General features: G+C 44.0%; 1 protein-coding gene across 1 annotated transcript in view; it reads left to right on the top strand.

Annotated features, from left to right (window-relative positions):
- Positions 1-18,912, top strand: part of PLCB1 (phospholipase C beta 1) — a 698,812-nt gene that overhangs the window by 228,209 nt on the left and 451,691 nt on the right. The window lies entirely within an intron of this gene.

Genomic DNA, 18,912 nt, shown 5'->3' with positions numbered 1-18,912 from the left:
GGAACTGCTGTGCCTAGCAGTGACTGCAGTTCATCATGTACGTCGTAGATACATGTTGAGTCACCTTTTTTTTTTAATTCCCCAAGAATCGGATCAGAGAGATGATCACGCAAACTATTTGTCGCCTGAATCAAGCCACATTCCAATTTGTATCAGTGGAGCCCATGTTTTGAGACTTGCTTTTTCTACTTGTGGATGTTTTAATGCATTGTACTCATGTGGTTACAATGGTTTCTGAAACATTAGCATAATCCGTGGCATTGCAATGGTGTTGGATTGTTGTATGTTACTCATCTCCCCAAGGGTGCCAATGCTGAGATTAAACTGGCCACTTAGGTTTTCTACAGCAACTAACCATGCAGTTAAAAGCCCCTCTCCATTCATATGTTCAGAACCTTCCCGGGATTTTTCAGAAGCCCAAGATGGGGAGAAGTAGTTGTGAATTTCCTGCATTGTGCAGGGGGTTGGACTAGATGACCCTGGAGGTACCTTCCAACCCTATGATTCTATGCTGTGTGTGACAATGGTATCCCATCTTCTTTGATGCCATCTGGGCAAGGGATGAAATCAACGTATTTTTAGATTGCGGTGCCTTGTCTTTTCAATGGATCAAGGTAATTAATTTCCATAATTGAGGTGAGGGGACTTGAACCTGCGAAGCTGTGTCCAGATGGGAATTGACGGCTGTTACTGAGAGGTAAGGTAGCTAGGCTCTTCTTAACAGGAAAGAACGTAATACTTTTTGAGAATATTTACTTAAATTAGACAAGCAGTTCCAGTGACAGATGGGTGGTATGTTAAATCTGCATTTTAGATCTGCAAGTTTTCTTTTCTTATTTATTTAAGGTCTACAATAAACCAACTCTGTCACCGTAACATAATTACTGGACCTAACAGCACCAGCTATACCATCTCAGGCTCATTCACTTATTCATCTTCTAATGTTAAGTGTCAGCAATGCCCTTCAATTCTCTATATTGCACAAACAGGTCAGTCTTTTACAGAAGAGTAAATAGATATAAATCTGATATCAAAAATCACAAAATTCAAAAACAAATGGGAGAACGTTTCCATCTGCCAGGATATTTCCATTGCTGATCTAAGAGTAACAGTTCTCAAGCAGAGAAACTTCATAGAAAAATTACAATACGAGATTGCTGAAATTGAGTTTACTTGCAAATCTGGAACAATGGATGCCCCAGGCTTGAATTGGGACATAGAATTTTTCTTGCATTAGAGATGCTGATTTTCTGAACGTCACACCTCTGCTGTATCAAGCTAACTATAACATGTATTATGGCTAACTTCCTGACTCCCTAATTTGCAATACCCCCACCCCCCACCCCATGCCTGGATTATAAGACCCCCTTTCTTTCTCCACTCCTTGCATCTGTCAAAGGGAGCTGTGACTCTCGAAAGCTCATACCTGGGAAATCTAGTTGGTCTTTAAGGTGCTGCTGGAGCTGAATCTCGCTCTTCTACTGCAAACCAACATGGCCCACCTGAAAGTATCCTGTAGGATAGTTTCTGATGTAGACATGAAATAAACTCATTGATTGTTTCATTCTGGTAAGAGGAAGGAACACTTCATCGGGCCATGTGGTAGGGAATTGCTGGAGATTTGGGTATGAAGGTTGGGGAAGGCAGGGTTTGGGGAGGGGGGGCCTCCACAGTCCACAGTGCCTTAGAGTCCACCCTCCAGAGCAGCCGTTTTCTCCAGGGGATCCAGTTGTCGGGAGATCAGCTCTAAATCTTTTTTTTTAATAATTATATTTTATTAATTTTCCAAGGAAGTTAAAACGGGAAGGGTAAAGGAAAGGGATAGGATAGAAAAAAAAGAAAAAAACCCAGAAATTTCACTATATAATCTGCTTACAACAGTACTTTACATATCGTCTAGTATTCCACATCAGTAAACTGTGATAATTGAAACAAATTACCTTACAGCCTTTATATCCTTAACCCACTCAAATCTTTATGCTTATTTTTAATCCAATCGTAAAATAAAGTCCAAGGCCCAGCAAAGTCTTCTTCCATTTGTCCTTTCAATATTGAAGTCAGTTTGTCGATTTCCGCTCTCTCCTAGATCAGCTCTAAATCCAGGTAATCTCCAAGACCTGCCCAGACATGTGTCAAACTCTGCTAAAAATGAACGGTCTAAAATTCCTGATTTGTCTTGCTGACAAATTTCACAAACTGGTTCCCAGCGGTACAAACACACCAGTGCAAGGATGCCAGTGGCCAGAAGCACACTCCCGATGCAAGCTCATCCCCAGGAAACCCCAACAGAACCAAAGTGAAACAAGGGAACGGAATGCCCTCAGAACCAAAGTGAAACAAGGGAACGGAATGCCCTCAGAACCAAAGTGAAACAAGGGGACCAACAACACGTCAGAGAATCATGACCCTAACCTGGAACAAACCGAAGCAAGGGACTCTCTTACAACAGCCCAACAGAACCAGTATCATGAACAGGAGCCAGACATCAGGTTCAGCCAGTGGGGGAACAATGCATCCCAAGTGTGTGACAAGGCAGCAGTGGCCGGGATGGGAGAAGCACCCGAGATGCCGGGAGAAAGATATTCTTCCAGCAGTGAGGAGGGAAGAGCTGGTGGGAAACTGTGACCAGGGCTGGGGCAATTAGGTCCCGGCCGCACCCTGAATCGATCAGAGCTCTCACCCTAATATGCTCAAGGTCATGCAGGCTCCCAGGCTCAGGAGAGATTACAACAGGAACAAATACTTCCTGTTCTCAGTTTCCCATCCCGGGTTCAAATAACAGAAACACCCCAACAGCATTAGCTGCAGGGGGGTATTGAATATGACAGGTGGTCCTGAGCACCTGACAGGAGGAAAGCACCAGAGGTGGCATGGGATGTCCCTGCCTGCTGGCTTGCTGGCAGCCGTGTGGTACCAGTTTTTTTCTTCTCCCAAAGAAGCACCGCCAGGTGGCATTTCTTCAAGTGGTTCCTGAGGCTGCATGTCAGGACATGAGCCCTGTCTTTCCCTCGACCGACCCGGGACCTACAGTGGCTGGCACTGAGCCTTGTGGGGGTCATCCATCCTCTGAAAATGCTTCCAGGTGTCAGGTGTAGGGGGACCCACACTTCCCTGCAGCTGCAGGCACCATAGGGGAGACATCCTGTTAGACACTTGGGCCAGGCATACCATACTGGGGGGTGGGGGGAGAGGAGGAGAAGGAGACGGTTAAGGGTAAAGGGGTCAAGATATGGGTGGTCTCTTCCACAATCTTTTCCTCTACTTCTACCGTCTTTTTCTCCTGCCTCACCCTGAACAGCCTGTTGTTGGCCTCAGAGGAAACTGGGGAAGGTTCATCATTGGTGGTGGGCCCGTCTGCCAGTTTTTCCAGCATCCTCCAGGATCTTGGGGTGAACTCAAGGGATGGAAAACTCACATGTCCCAAGCCAAAGGACACCTCATGCTGCACCTCCTCCCACTGCTGGCGCTGGATGAGGGGAGCCCCTGCCCTGTGTCAGCTTCTGCCTCAGGCACCCGTGGGTGTGATGCTCCTGCAGTCTCCTCAGTGAAGAGGGCCCTTGCAAACTCTCTTGCTATCACAAGCAGGGTTTTTTTTTCCAGCTGGAACACGGTGGAATGGAGTTCCGGCACCTCTTGAAAATGGTCACATGGCTGGTGGCCCCGCCCCTGATCTCCAGACAGAGGGAAGTCTGGAGATCAGGGGACGGGGCCACCGGCCATGTGACCATTTTCAATGAGGGCGATTTAAACTTTAAAAACTCCTCCCTTTTTCCAGCTGACCCAAAGTGATGTCTTTGTGCGGTCCTGAGTTCCACCACTGAGATCCACCACCTCTTTTCCCAGAAAAAAAGCCCTGGTCACAAGACAAGCTGGAGGCTGGGCCGGTGGACAGCAGCTGCATCAGGGCAGGCCTCCCCCATGCAGATTGAGGAAGAGCTGCAGCCCTCCCCTCCACTAGCCTTAGCCCTCACCTTTCCCCCAGGGCCCCTCTCTGGTCTCCTATCACACATTTCTTTCCCCTTTTACTTACACTAACCTGTGAAACTTTACCAGCCCACCCAAAACTCCTAGCCACGAATCTGAGTTTTTTAAAAAGATACTTTGACACTACCTACCTGCTCTAAAGGCTAGCTAAGGGTTTTGGCTCTGACCTGAAGAGGGAAACAAATATTTTTTTTAAAAGGCCTTGTTTAGGCACGTGCAGTACCAAGCAGCTTAATTCCTCTTCAGGAATCAAAGCTACTCCCCTGAACCCAGTCCCAGAGGTCAATCTATAAAGACCCAAACTACTTCTAAAGTTGTATTGTCGAAGGCTTTCACAGCTGAAAAGAATCTCCTCAGGATACAGTGAAGCCTCCCTCTATTAGCATTCCACACCCTGGGAAACGCTTACAGGATGACTCAGCCCAACCCCACCTTCCTGAGTAGATATAAATTACCTGCCAAGATCTTTTCCACACTGTGACACTGAGAGATCTCTGTCTTTTGGTGCTACACCTCTGAAGATGCCAGCCACAGCTGCTGGTGAAACGTCAGGAACTACAATGCCAAGACCACGGCTATACAGCCCGGAAAATCCACAGCAACCATACTTCTAAAGTTCCTTGTCCCCACCCCTAGTAGAACAACCAGCAACTCTGAAACACCAAACTTCTGTGCCGCAAACTTAGCACCTGAGCAGGAGACAAAAGAAGAATGCCCTCCAGCTGAAATCTAACGGTTTCTTATCCGTGTCTTACTAAAGGCTTTCACTATCTCAAACTAAAGATTTATCTTTACTCTTGGGTAGCTTTCAGCAATTAGTTAAGACCTGCAAAACAGAACTTGCTCTTTAAACAAATTTGCTTCTCTACAAAAATTTATGGGGTTCTTCTTCCAATCACGCCTGCTATTGTCGTTCACCGGCTATTGTCATTCAGCTTCTGTAATCTCTGCACTCCCCAGTATAAGGACAGATGGACTCAGATTCTAGCTGTATCTGAAGAAGTGAGCTGGGACTCACGGAAGTTCATACCCTACCACAAATTTTCTTAGTCTTATAGGTGCTACTGGACTCTTGCTCTTGTCAAACCTTAGTTAGAGAAATGGCTGGGTTCCTGAAGTCCTGCATACCATAGAAAGGGAAGAGCTCCCGTGGTGGAACTGAAATCAGGCAAGCTAAACCATGGGCTATTTGTATGTCTGCAAACTCGTATCATGGCTTGGATTCTAAATTTGAGTTGTGTTGTGCGTGAGCCATATTGTCTGTCAAAAACAGATATTTTGGCCTACAGCGAGATATTCTTAGAACTTTCAACAGCCATGCTGGCCGGTAGTTTTGCAAATTTTGATTGTGTGAGACCATCTTGTCTTTCCTACTCATGTCTGAAGAAAGGAACTGTGCCACTTGAAAGCTTACACCCTGAAAATCTTGTTGGTCTTTAAGGTTCCACCGGGGTCAAATCCTGCTGTTCTACAGCAGGCCAACATGGCTACCCAACTGGAGCTGCCGTGAGTCTATGCTCTCCCAATTATGTCAAGTTGCTTCTCAGTGCTTCTCAGCTTGGGCTACTTTATCTGAACTCTGTGATGTGTGGGATAATTAATTCAGAACATTCATAATGGTGTAGAAGGTTTTACATTTCCCTCCTCCACCCTCTTAGTCCTTTCTTTATGTTTAACATAACCAGCTTTTTTCAGATACTTGTTCACATGTGTCTATTTCTCAAAGCTCCTGCATTCAAATAATTTAGCTCCCTTAACTCAAAAAAAGTCATGCCACAGCTGTGGGCATAATCAGAGCGGTATTAAGTGAACAAAAGCCAATTTTGAATCTTTGTTAGGTAACCATGGTTAGGATTTAGGCCATTTTGTAGTCACTGCACCAGAGGAAATGCATCTGGCAGCATGGTGTCACCTGAATATAGCACTCAATAGCACTTTGGTTCAGAGAATTCAGGAGACAGTTAGAAAAGACTAATGAATAACCAAAGATCCCACTCCCTGGTGGTTTCTGAATGGAAAACATAACATGTAAGCGATTTCCTTGACTACAGTAGCACACAGGTGTATGATTGCTACATGTTGAGCTTTTTCTTGTTTTCCATTGATCCCATTTGGATTGGGCATGCTCAGCAAGTATTTCCCATTTATGTTGTCTCATTATGGGGTAACCCATGATGGTTGCAGGTTTATTTTGTAAACCAGTCGAAGAGCCTTTATGTCCTAGTCAAACTTAAATGCAAGCCAGAAGTGGCTTACTTTTGTGCAGAAAACTGAACCAAACAACTTATCTCTTGCGGCCATGGCCTTTAAGGCTAAGGCTATGGGGCTGGCCAATTCCCAGCAGATTTTGGAGTGTGCTAAATGCTGGGAGGTTGGGCTAGAGGTTAAACCCGTCCATGCCCAGCTATTACCAGCAGCTGCTCTTTCAGGCTGCAGCTTTAGAGGCATTTTACACTGTATTGTGGGTCAGTGAACAGCTGGGCCAGTCTTGGTGGGATGCCTCCTGGAGGGCTTTGCAAGTGTCTGACATAAGGCTGACACCAGAGGAAGGAGGTTGGTGGACCAACCTCCTTGGTGGACCAGAAGGGCAAGGGCTAGTGGGTGGTGTTGAGGGCCACAAGGAACTCCTGGCTCTGCCTTTTGAAGGCATTGGGCAGATGCATGGAAGCCTCGGTTGGGAGCCTTGGATGCAACATCACTTTTGGCCAATGAGCTGAACGATTTGGTGGAGGTGGGGAGCCTGTGCAACCTGGTCAAACTTGACTGTGGCGTGCTTTCACGTGGATTCTGAAACACATTACAGTTTATCAGAATGAATGCATTCCTAGAAGTAGTACAGTATGCCTTGCGTTTTGATGGTTACATAACAAGTAAGCCAAAAGTGGGAACAGGGAATAAAAACCATCCTTGGCTGGTGCTGCAGGAAAGCAAGGAGCAGCTGTTCCCTTAACATTGTGTTTACCCACAATCTGTTTGCTCAAGTTATACCAGGAGGAATATAAACCACATGGGGGACAGCGCAACAGGCATTCACTCGGAAACTTAGACTGATGTTGGCTGGCACTGAACGTGAACAGCAGATTTGACAGGACAAAATAATCTCTTAAACACCAGGCATACTCATTGCATGTTGCTCATTAGGAGATGTTAGAAGTGGCACAAGTGATTTTAAATGGTTAGATAAAGCCATGGGAGACGAGTCTGTCAGCAGGAGATAGCAACTCACATGGGTAAACTCCTATAATCAGTGACTTGCTGTGTTGGTAAACCACGACTTCATTACATTTTGATTAGCGTGATTGTCTGGTTAGCGTGACTACTTCCCTAACTATATTTATTATATTTATTTAGACATTTGTATCCTACATTTTAACCCAAAGGGGACACAAGAAGGTTCACAATATTATTCTCCTCTCCTCCATTTTTATCCTCCAAATAATAACCTGCTGAAGCTGAGAGGGAATGACTGGCCCATGGTCATCCACGATCCTAGTCTGACACTCTTAACACCTGCACTATAACAACAACAACAAGAGTGTACTTATATACCACTTGTAAGTTCTAGGGACGGCAGTTCATGGCAGATAGATCCCCAAGCCCCTCACCGCAAGCACTCCAATACATTGGTTGAAAGACTTTTATTTAGAGATCCACTAAGTTCATGGGTACATCCATAGATGGGAAAGTTGGCAGGAATGGTTATACAAGCAAAAGCACTATTGATATAGGGAGCATCATTTCCCCCCTCCCCTGGAGCAGTTTGCATTTAGGTGCGAAAACCTAAGAAGTTACGTGAGAACACAATAGCTTTGTCTCGGCAAGAGTACAAAGAAATCGAAGTCTCTTCCTCTCCCCTGTGAAATGGTTACATTCTTGTTTTGCAGCTGCAAGGTCAGCAGACAGCATACTTTTTAAAGATGATAGGCTGAGCACGTATCTCTATGAAAAGCGTTAACAAGCAAGGCACTTTCGGTTTTAGGTTGAACTCATTATAGGAATCGGCTTTTTTTCTGGGAAAAGAGGCGGTGGAACTCAGTGGGTTGCCCTCGGAGAAAATGGTCACGTGGCTGGTGGCCCCGCCCCCTGATCTCCAGACAGAGGGGAGTTGAGATCGCCCTCTGTGCCACGGCGCAGAGGGCAATCTAAACTCCCCTCTGCCTGGAGATCAGGGGGCAGGGCCACCAGCCATGTGACCATTTTCAAGAGGTTCCGGAATTCCGTTCCACCGCATTCCAGCTGAGAAAAAGCCCTGATAGGAATGCAATGCAGTATTAACATGGCATGAGATTAGAACATCAGAGAACACATAAATGGCATGGATGGGTACATACATGACACCACTCTTCTAGTTACTCAGAGCGATAAACAAAGTCAGTGTTATCATTATCCCCACAATGTAGCTGGGGCTGAGGGCTGAGCTCATGGCAGGAGTGGGAGTCAAACTAACAGAGGGCTGATTTGCTGCCCAACCGCTTAACCACTCTGCTACAGTGTCTTTTCCCCAGCACAAGTAGAACTGGGTCTAAGTTGTATGGTATTTCTGTTCATCTTATGTAAAGTGCTGAGTGGGATCTCAAAAGAGCTCTTCTGCGGAGAGATTTATTAGCCCCAAACATATCTCTGTGTTCTGGGTGGCGGAGGACTTGCACACACCTCAAAGTTTGCATAGGACGAGCGAAATGTTGTTCATATCCATGTGTCAGCTCCTGCTTCTAAGGGTATCCTGGGGCCATCTGCAGATGGATACTGAGGAGGAGCCAGGAGTCTGACGGCTCCACTTGCTTCTGAAACTTGCCCTGTGGTACCTGCCCACTCGCTTCCTGAAACATTGTGCTGGGTTAGGTGGGCCACGACACAGGACAGTGGCCCTTGGTCATGCCTGGTTGTTGGTACTGCACTTGTAGCTGCAGACAGAGGTGGGGAAAGACAACTGAATGAATGCCTGAAGAAGCACAGAAAACAGTAAAGTTTTATTTTCTGACTTAAACTGGTACTGTGTGAAAGCACTAGTACACACGGACTAGTGAGGCAACTTTTAATTCTTTTTTCTTTCATGCTATACTTTGTCAGTGAACTTCCTTCAGTCTATTTCACAACTATCAAAAAAGGCTAGAGAACTGGGGGGAAGTTGCAGAGAATTCAGCAGATTTACCTTCTCTCTCTTGCACACTTTCTGCTTTCTCTCTCTTTCTTCCCCCCAACCTTTGCACCAGTACACTTGAGTTTGCATTACTACCCAATCTTAATTACTTGCAGGTGGAAGCAAAAAAAACCCCAACAACAGCCCTTAAATCTTAATTTTATCTGCTGCTTTGAGGCATATACTCAAATATACTTCTTTTATTTGAAATCTACTGGGGCTAGCAAATTAAGGCCTGCAACAGTTGAACTACTTTCACCATAGCATCCAATCTGTGCTTGATTAGAGAATTGATTAATAAGAAATTACTGGCTGTGCGGTACATCTGTGCAGAAAGAACAAGGAGAGAGGAGGGACCCTTGTTAAATTACCAGCACACTTTTTATCTCTTCTAAGGAAATCTCTTCTAAGTAATACCTGCCTGTTGGTTATAAACAACGCAGTAGGCTGTAACTTACGACTCAGAGAAATCCTAAGAAAGAGCAGGTTACTACCTGCACCATAGCAGGATAAGATGGCAAAAACATGGGGTGCAAGCAAGGTCTTACCAGTTTTCCAATGTGCTCGTGATGTGCTTTAACACGGAGTTGAAAATTGTGTCTTCTTCCACCAGAATGCCTGTAGACGTTGTGGCAAATGCATTGTTTTTTTTTAATGTGTGTTTTTCCCCAAACACCATTTTCTCTCTGGGTTTTTTTATCATAGCTTGGGAGATCCACAGCCTTTAATAAATAAAGAGTCAAACTACATCAAAACTGAGAGCAGGAGGTCAGCAGGGAGCCAATATAAGAATGTATATTTGCATCACTGAAATCACATCCTTTAACATTACTGATAATTGGCATGTTGCTCAATAATCCATAGTTTCTGCAGCCCAAAGAGTTCTATTATAAAATGGCATGTAGAAGAAGAAGAAGAAGAAGAAGAAGGTTTAATTGCATATGGCCAAAGGCCGTCACAATACAAAGTTAAAAACAGTAAAAATAGAAATCTATCTTACAAGCATAAAATACAGTTATTAAAATAATAAAAATAGAATACAATTAAAATGGGACCTTAATAAATACCAGACAGTTGTGAGAAAAGTTAGGTTTCTGAGGAAACAATCTTGGCCCTAATCTTTTTTGCAGCTAAGGCAAACAGGGATACTCTGCTAGTGACAAAAGAATCAGTATCAGATAACAAAAGAACTAATTTGTCAGTATCAGAGGTAAAGTTACGCCCTACTAATAAGTTGTCAAGAAATGTAGCTCTAACCTCTGCATACATGGGACAAAACAAGGTGTAACGTAGAAGATCCTCAGGAACTGAGGCACCGCATATGCAGAGACGGAGAACCATTGGGGCTTGATGGTATCTTCCTGTAAGTAAAGCTGTCGGCATTGTTTGAAAGCGCAGGGAGGTAAATGATTTTCTGAGATTTTGGGATGTGATATTCACTAAATAAGGAGATCTAACATGATCTCTTTTGATCAGTTTAAACCAAGGGGAAGATCTGGACTGGGAAATGGTAAGACTGTCCAGAAGAGCATCACATTTGTAGACCCAATTTCGTAAGTTGGAGCCATTATTTAAGACCCCCAACAAATCATCTGGAATGGTATAATGAACAGGAATGTTATTGTAGCAAGCTGTGTAAAATGGCATGTAATCTCCCCTCGTTTATTGTTTTCTTTGGCACCCAATGGACCTGCTCCCTTAACATCTTTCCAGTATCCCAAGACAATGCGCCAGTTTAGGCTCTTTTTATCGACCATGAGACGGGTCTTCTTGCTTGTCAAGAGTTGCAAGTGTGTACATAAATCCTTGTTCTTGGCCAGCAATCCACAGTGTATTCTGGGATTTCCAACATAGATTCTCTCTCTCTCTCTCTCTCTCTCTCTCTCTCTGTGTGTGTGCTCTGTGCAGGATATGTACATTTGAAAGGCATATTCAGGTTGGTAAATAGTTCTGCGGTTCTCAGTGATGGATTTGGTACAGTCAGGGCTTTTTTCTAGCAGGAACGCGGTGGAACGGAGTTCCGGCACCTCTTGAAAATGGTCACATGGCTGGTGGCCCCGCCCCCTGATCTCCAGACAGAGGGGAGTTAAGATTACACTCCGCGCTGCTTGGCGGCACGGAGAGCAATCTAAACTCCCCTCTGTCTGGAGATCAGGGGGTGGGGCCACCGGCCATGTGACCATTTTCACTGAGAGCAATTTAAACTTTAAAAAACTCCCCCCTTGTTCCAGCTGACCCAAAGTGACATCATTGTGCGGTCCTGAGTTCCACCGCTGAGTTCCACCACCTCTTTTCCCAGAAAAAAAGCCCTGGGTACAGTAATGTACAGTTGAGGAGCAGGCAACATTAATTCCCACTTTTCAGAGTATTTGGGGTCTCTTCCTGGGATTTGACACTCAAGGATTCTATCTACATCACTAACATGTAGGCTTCTGACTACAGATCCAGAGGAGTTAGCCATGTTAGTCTGTAGTAGCAAAATAGAAGAGTCTAGTAGTACCTTTAAGACTAACCAACTTTGCTGTAGCATAAGCTTTCGAGAATCACAGTTCTCTTTGTCAGATGCATCAATGTATCAATGCATCTGATGAAGAGAACTGTGATACTCGATACTGATATCCTTAGTTTTAGACCTCTGATGCTTCAGCTACTTGCCATTATGTTCACTGGAATTGTAACTTGCAGTATCAATGAATGCCTACAAGGCTCAGATACTAAATCTTGTTAGACTTGTATCATGTTGGTCACTTTCAGTCTTCCGTTGTTCCTTTCTCAGCAAGGTCAAACTGTTGCCAAATCCCCATTTTCTCCACACTGCTGTCCCCAGTTGAATTCCTGTACCTAAAATTCTTGCTCCACGAGCACACTTAGAAAATACACCTGGAAGTTAGGTACTTTGCTGACCACTTAGTGGTGATCTGACCCACCGGCACAGATGCTCAAAATAAAATAGAAAGAAAGAGCTGAATAATAAACTCAAAACGAAAGGTGGCCCCAGAGCCTGGCAGTGACCCTGAGACCAGTGGGGAGTACAGCCCTACCTCCCCACGCTCAGACACCTGAGGGGCACAAAAATTAGAATTATTAATTGAACAAAGAAGGAATAAAGAGAAAGGAAGAACCCCTCCCCACAAAAAGGGGGCAGCCTCAGTCAAGCTAGGCCCCAGGCCAGAGCTGAGTGGCCCGGGGTGGGGTGGAGGAAAGAAGGGACCCTTCCCAGTTCCCAACAATGCAGAGTGAAACAGAAGAGGCTTTTCAGTCTCTTCAACCAGCCAGCAGCAGCAGCCAAGCTCCCTTCCTACTTCCTCTTGTGCTCTCCCTCCAGTTCCAGCATCAGCAGCAGTCCACCCTCTCTTGCTGCTTGCAGAAACTGAAAGTAAGAGCCGACAGGGTGTGGCCTTTTATAACAAACACTTCCATTGAGCAAAGCAGGAGCTCTCTGGTTGGCAGTCAGAGCTGCCTAACAGAGTTTTGAGGGATGAGATTGGAGTTCCCATGGCTACACAAGGCCCGTCTCCCCCCTGGGCTATTTCCAGACGGCTTACCTGCTTCCGGAACGTCGCACCATGTTGCGGGGAAAACGCGAAATATCGCGTTTTCTCGCGCAAGTTTTGCACGACGTCGCGTGACGTCCCACAACGTTGTGCAAAATTCGCACAAGGAAACGCGATATTTCGCGTTTTCCCCCGCAACATGGCGCGATGTTCCGGAGGCAGGTAAGCTGTCTGGAAACGGCCCTGCTCTTGGCTACCAGGAAACAGACTGTGAGCTCCACGGTTGGAACGGAGACCTACCTATCAAGGTCACTCTCCACAGCAACGGAAGGTCTGCAGACGTTGCAGGCCTCCATTGCCTGGGGAATCAATGGATTGGCGCCCGGCTGTCTGTGCTCACGAAGCGCTCATGACACGACCAATCGGGCCTGAAAAAGTCGTGGGGGTTCGGCACCACAAATCACGTTTTATGAACCACGATTCGGCATGTTTCATTCGGTTTTTTGTGTCGTAATTCGATTTGTGCCCATCTCTAGTTGTAGCTGCTGTCTCTCACCTGCATAGGTAGTCTAAACTATGCTTCTTGGTCAACCAGCATTGATATCAACAGTAACTGAGCCTGGGAATGAAACCAAGCATTTGAAACATCAGTCTTCTTCAGATATGGAGGCTGGACTTATGGGATACTCTGAGAATAAAACTGTACCAGACTAACACTCCCCCAAATGCCTCATTTTCCAATGGCCAGGGTGAATGAGTAGGGATTTAGGGTGTCATTGCTGAACTAGTCTCATTGCTGAGTCCGCTAAGCCTGGAAGGTCCCTAGGTGGTCTTGTCTTAGTTAACTTCTCTTAGACTAACCTACCTCATGTAATGGTTAGCATGTTGGATCAGCCCTGCACTGTGCCATGGAACTTGGCTGGGTGACGGAGAAGGGAAGAGCAAGCTTCAGAGAAGGGCTGAGATGGACATGTAATAATTTAAATATGGTGGATTCCTAGAGTAGAACTTGGTGAGTAGGGGCAGTGGGGTAGATGAACCTGGAAGTGAACCTGCTACATTTTGAGAGGTTTCAAGCACCTTTTTAAAGACATGATGCCATTAATAAAAATGGTGGGGTTGAGCCACAGAATATGTACATAGGTAGCATATAAAGCATGTAATAATATGCCTACTTTTTAAGGTGGAGTTTAGTTTGCCATCAGATAATGGTTTTCTGATGAAAGGAATATTTTAATTCTTGTTCTCTGGGAAGATGATGCTAAAAGGAAATGAAATCAGTCTCTTTCCATGATGATACTATCTGCTGGATGAGTAAACTTGCTCAAAAATTTCTTTTCTACTGTTCCTTCATTGTTACGATTCTCTTCTGAGCGTGGTCTGTTGCCCTTTACTGCTATTTCAGATAAGCCGAAGAGCTCATTCACTGTGCAAAGTCCTCAGATGTCTGTGGGAGTTAATTATGGGACTAAACATTACAGCTGCGTTGCAATCTTGAGTGAGTGAGTCAGTGCTGCTGTCCAAATTGGAGCGTTGCGAACTGCACCAGCTTGTGGTTGAATATCTTGTAATATTGAGGCTTACTTTATTGCTGGTTTGAAATGATTGCCACTCCACGCATTTTTAACCTACTGAAAAGGTGGAATAGGGAAATGTATCAAATATTCATTCTGAAGTGGGGCATCTAAACTGTCTGTTTAGTTATTTGCTGCAATGATTTTTAAGCTCCAGTGAAGAACTTCCAGTCTGAAAGTTGTAAACATGAGAAGCATACGAGTTCATTTCTCTTGCAATGATTTGTGGGGCTGAAAGTTCTCTGGGGAAAATTTTCCAATGCCATATTTCTCTGTGGAAAAATCTCCTCTCCACATATGTAAATATAGTCTGCTTCTCTATAATTGTCAGAGCTGTTATGCTGCAAAGCTGCAAATTTTTGGATCTGCAGTGCCCACCTGAAATAGTAAGATCCAGAGGAGTTAGCCATGTTAGTCTGTGGTAGCAAAATAGTAAAGAGTCCAGGTGCACCTTTAAGACTAACCAACTTTATTGTAGCATAAGCTTTCGAGAACCACAGCTCTCTTTGCCAGATGCATCGTCGGCTTTCAGGAACCACAGCTCTCTTTGTCAGATGCATTGTCAGATGCATTGTCAGATGCATCTGACAAAGAGAGCTGTGGTTCTCGAAAGCTCTTTGCTATTCTGAACTAGTAAGGACACTGACCAGGAAATCTAGAGTGATATCAAGGGATAGCCTGCAAAAGATAGGTTCAAACAAAACAACAGAATGCTTGTATCTTATGCTGGACAATGATACCCTTCTCTCACAACCATTGGGAGGCAAACTTTTTTTTTGCCCACAGGCAGCCTCCTAATCTTAAACAACTTGTCGCTCACAATAATGTACTCCCCAACACTGACATGGATTCTGGGACCAGAGCCCGCAGTAAACCAAGATGCCAACTCTGTCCCCATATTCACTTCCGACAACCAAAGCACTGGACCTAACAACACCAGCTGTCCATTTCAGTCACAATGTCAGGGTCAGGTGGAGACGACCTCCTTCTCGGCCCCCCACAGGGCCCCAGATACACCTCCTTCAGATCCTCCCCCCAGCCCCCTGATGAATGGTAGCCGGCCCTTTAAAAGTTGGCCCCCTCCTAACAGCTGGCCCTTCGACAACCCGTGGTTGGAAAGTTCCACCCTGGGGGTGAGAAAGCGGATAACAGGATAGAAATTGCTCAGAAGGCTCTAAGGTTGGTTGGTTCCTCCCAAGCTTGACCATGTCCCCAGAGGGTTTCTGGGTGTGCCCCAGGCCTGGCTAGAGCCTTCAAAGGACTTGAGCGGGGTGGCTGGGAATTGGCCCTACACCTTACCCTCTTGGGCACCTCTTTTAGATCCTGTTCTTCAGACTGTCTTCCCCCCAAATTAGGGTTTTGGCATGGGTACCTGTCGAACATTTTGAGCTTCTGTGCCATCTCCCTGTCTTCTTTTTCCCAGTCCTAACTTCCTGTCTTCCTGTCTTCCTCTTCTTTCTTTTTTAAAAAAAACTATTATTAAGCTTCTCTTCGTGTTTTTAACACAACATCCCTTGAGTTGTTGTTTTGCTCGTTCCGCTGGCAGTTGTTTTCCCTGAGTGTGTGCTCCCCATTCTTCGCTTGGCTGGCAAGGCTGGCTTTTTTAAAGAGGGATTCTGAAATACCCTGTGGAAATTACTCCTCTGCTCATGTTTCTTACAAATAACTATTGATGTTAATTGCTGAGTGATGTTGTTTGCTTGCTGTATGATGATGCTTATTTAGGAATGAATATGATGATGAAATCCAGGAAATGTAATTAGACACTTCTGGTTTGCTCTGTTATGCAAGCAAGCAGGTTATGTTCATTTTTGAGCATAGATGGCAGGAGGGAAAATGACCGCAGCCCTGTTGTGTGCTAGCTGTAACAGTGCACTCCCTTTGATCTCCCAGAAGAAATAAAGCATTGTAGTCTATTCAAAGTGTAGAAAATTCAAAATTGGAATTAACATTTTTTTTTTCTTTACATTTGACTGTAGAAGTGTTTTGAGGCAACTGCGATATTCCATTAACAGTCTGAGTCAGAAAAAGATTTTTGGCATTTGTCATGGACCTTTTAGATGTCCGCAGAAGTGCGATCTTTAGTAATTGGTTTACAGTAGTCTTCCTTGAGTAATAAATGCTTGTTAATGCAGTTTCCTCATTCACTTCAATAAAATTACTCCTGATGCAATTTTAAATAATCTTGTCTAAAATTTGAAAGTGTATCCATCTTCCTCACAAAGCAATATTATTAACATCTGCAGGACAGGAGGGTAAAGAAAGGTCTTGGCTTTAGATTGGGAGTAATATTATCTTTGATTTCTGTGAATAAATCTAGAACTTGAGGAGGGAAATATACAAGTCGTTCCCCCTATACCAGGAACTTCTGGGTTAGTTTGAATAGTGGGTCACATGATCAGAAATCGATCTATGTGCTTCCTGAATGGATTTTTTATTGATAGCAAGGGCAAAATACAACCTGTTATTCAATAATGTGGATTTTAAAGTACAAAATCAGTTCGATCATACAAAGAGGTTACAGTTACCGGCCTAGTGTTAATCATTGATCAATCATAATCAATGACTGATCAAATACCAGTGAGAATACTGGTATTTAGTCAGGGCTTTTTTTCTGGGAAAAGAGGTGGTGGAACTTAGTGGGTTGCCCTAGGAGAAAATGGTCACATGGCTGGTGGCCCCGCCCCCTGATCTCCAGACAGAGGGGAGTTGAGATTGCCAAGATGGAATCTAATGAGCAACAATGGAAGGCATCATAGGTAACATAAACCTTACGTAACAAATATAAATCTTAGCTGTGTATTGATGTAGAGTTTTCTGTTGTATTCTGAAATTTATTTATTTATAACCTGCCTTTCTTATTGAAATGCAAGGAGGTTTACAAAATAGGAAACCAACAGTTCAGTCAGACAGCATAAGGCATCCAATAAGCAATGCAATAAGACTAGGAATACAGAATTAGAAAGCAATGCAAACAAAAAAAATCTTGTCTAAAGCATGACATACGATAATGCAGAAAATGGATTGTAATGGTGGAAGATAATGCAGTAAAAGCAAGGGGATACATACAATAAACACGGCAATAAATTACAGTCCTGTTCCCTAATAAAAGCATCTTCCTGAGGTCTTCCATTCTGCTACAGATTTTTAAAAACTTTTTATTTTCATTTTCTTAAACAAACAACATTTTTAAACAATAAGTACAGCAAGTATAACAGATTACTATTCTTTTGGTAGTACATTGGTGGTGATCAGTTCCTTTTATATAAGTTTATTTGGTTTTATTGGCGTTCCAAGGATTGATTGATGTCGCAGTCTGATAGTTGGCAATTGCACATTTAGTTTTTAGTAGGTTATAAGGAGTCAAAGTAATCTGTTATGTTTAGTAGGTAGGTCTTTATCATGGAGTTGAAAAATACAAAAAGCTGTAATGTTATAATGTTAGGTTATACACTTTAAGATTTTACAACATTTTGAAAGGCTTATAAACAATCTGACTATTACTTATACATTGGAACACCAGCAATAAGTTTGACAATATAGTATAGAATGAATTTTATGCTTGTATATAAACCAAAGGGGAAAAAAAGAAAAGAAAAAGTTATTCCCCCCACCCCCTTCCCACATAGAGAAATTATATAGCGTTACTATGATTGTATTTCTTTCCCCCTCCCCTCTTCCCACTCATACATAAACTATTAAACTCAAATTAAAAATGAGGTATAAGCAATTTACAAACAAAATGTTGAGTATGGAAGTATGGTAGTTGTACAGCCCCTAAAAGACCCTGTAGGGAATATTCTCCTGTGGGTCTTTGTACAAGTGTACAATGTCTAGGGGGCTGTCATTAGTGGAAACAAAGAGAAAACATTCTGCTATAGATTTAATCCCTTTATTAAAATGCCCTCCTGAATATTTCTATTTGGTATGTACTGTGAAACGATCCCCTCAGAGCATCTGTTCCACAAGGTGGGAACTGCCACAGAGAAAGCGCAGGAATGGGCCATTATTCTGAAATGGCCATTGCGTTCCCTGGTATACTTCCTGGTACCTTCCATAGCACCTCTCTTGCTTTTGCTTGCACAGAAAGTTGTGTAAGCTATCGGACTCCTTGAAAATATCTTTGTCTTCCATTACCTTTTTCTCCTGCAGCGTGAGTTATTTAACCATGCTTTCTCATCTGGCACGGTCCCATTTGGGACTTAGCACAAAGTGTTGAACCCAGCAAGGTGTACTATGTTGATTATTGGGGTTCTCTGCATGTCAATTTGATAGACTCAGAGCGGAACCACAAGTGACAAAAGGCACAGGTTGGACACTTGTCAGCTTCCCTCAAGTTTTGATGGGAAATGTAGGCAGCTTGGCGGAATGTTGGACAAGTGACAGCTGAAAAGTCCGTTGGACAGCAGTCGGAGAGCCAAGCTGCAAGACCAGAACACCGACATTTCCCATCAAAACTTGAGGAAAGCTGACAAGTGTCCAACCTGTGCCTTTTGTCACTTGTAGTTCCACTCTAAGAAGCCTCTCCCATTTTTTGTCCTCATCACAACCGTACTTGTGGATTTCCTGAAATCATCTGGCCAGCCAACAGCCATCAAGGCTGTTAGGAAGTTAAGCAAGAATGATCACATCATAGAATTGGAAGGGGCCTTGCAGAACATCTATTCCTACCCCCTGCCCAGTGCATTCCCGACAAGTATTCATCCAGCTGCTCCTTGAA

The sequence above is a fragment of the Eublepharis macularius genome, chromosome 1 (assembly GCF_028583425.1).
Source record: "Eublepharis macularius isolate TG4126 chromosome 1, MPM_Emac_v1.0, whole genome shotgun sequence".
NCBI classification, from domain to species: domain Eukaryota; kingdom Metazoa; phylum Chordata; class Lepidosauria; order Squamata; family Eublepharidae; genus Eublepharis; species Eublepharis macularius.
The sequence above is the reverse complement of the archived record's forward strand: the minus strand, read 5'-3'. Positions and strand labels throughout refer to the sequence as shown.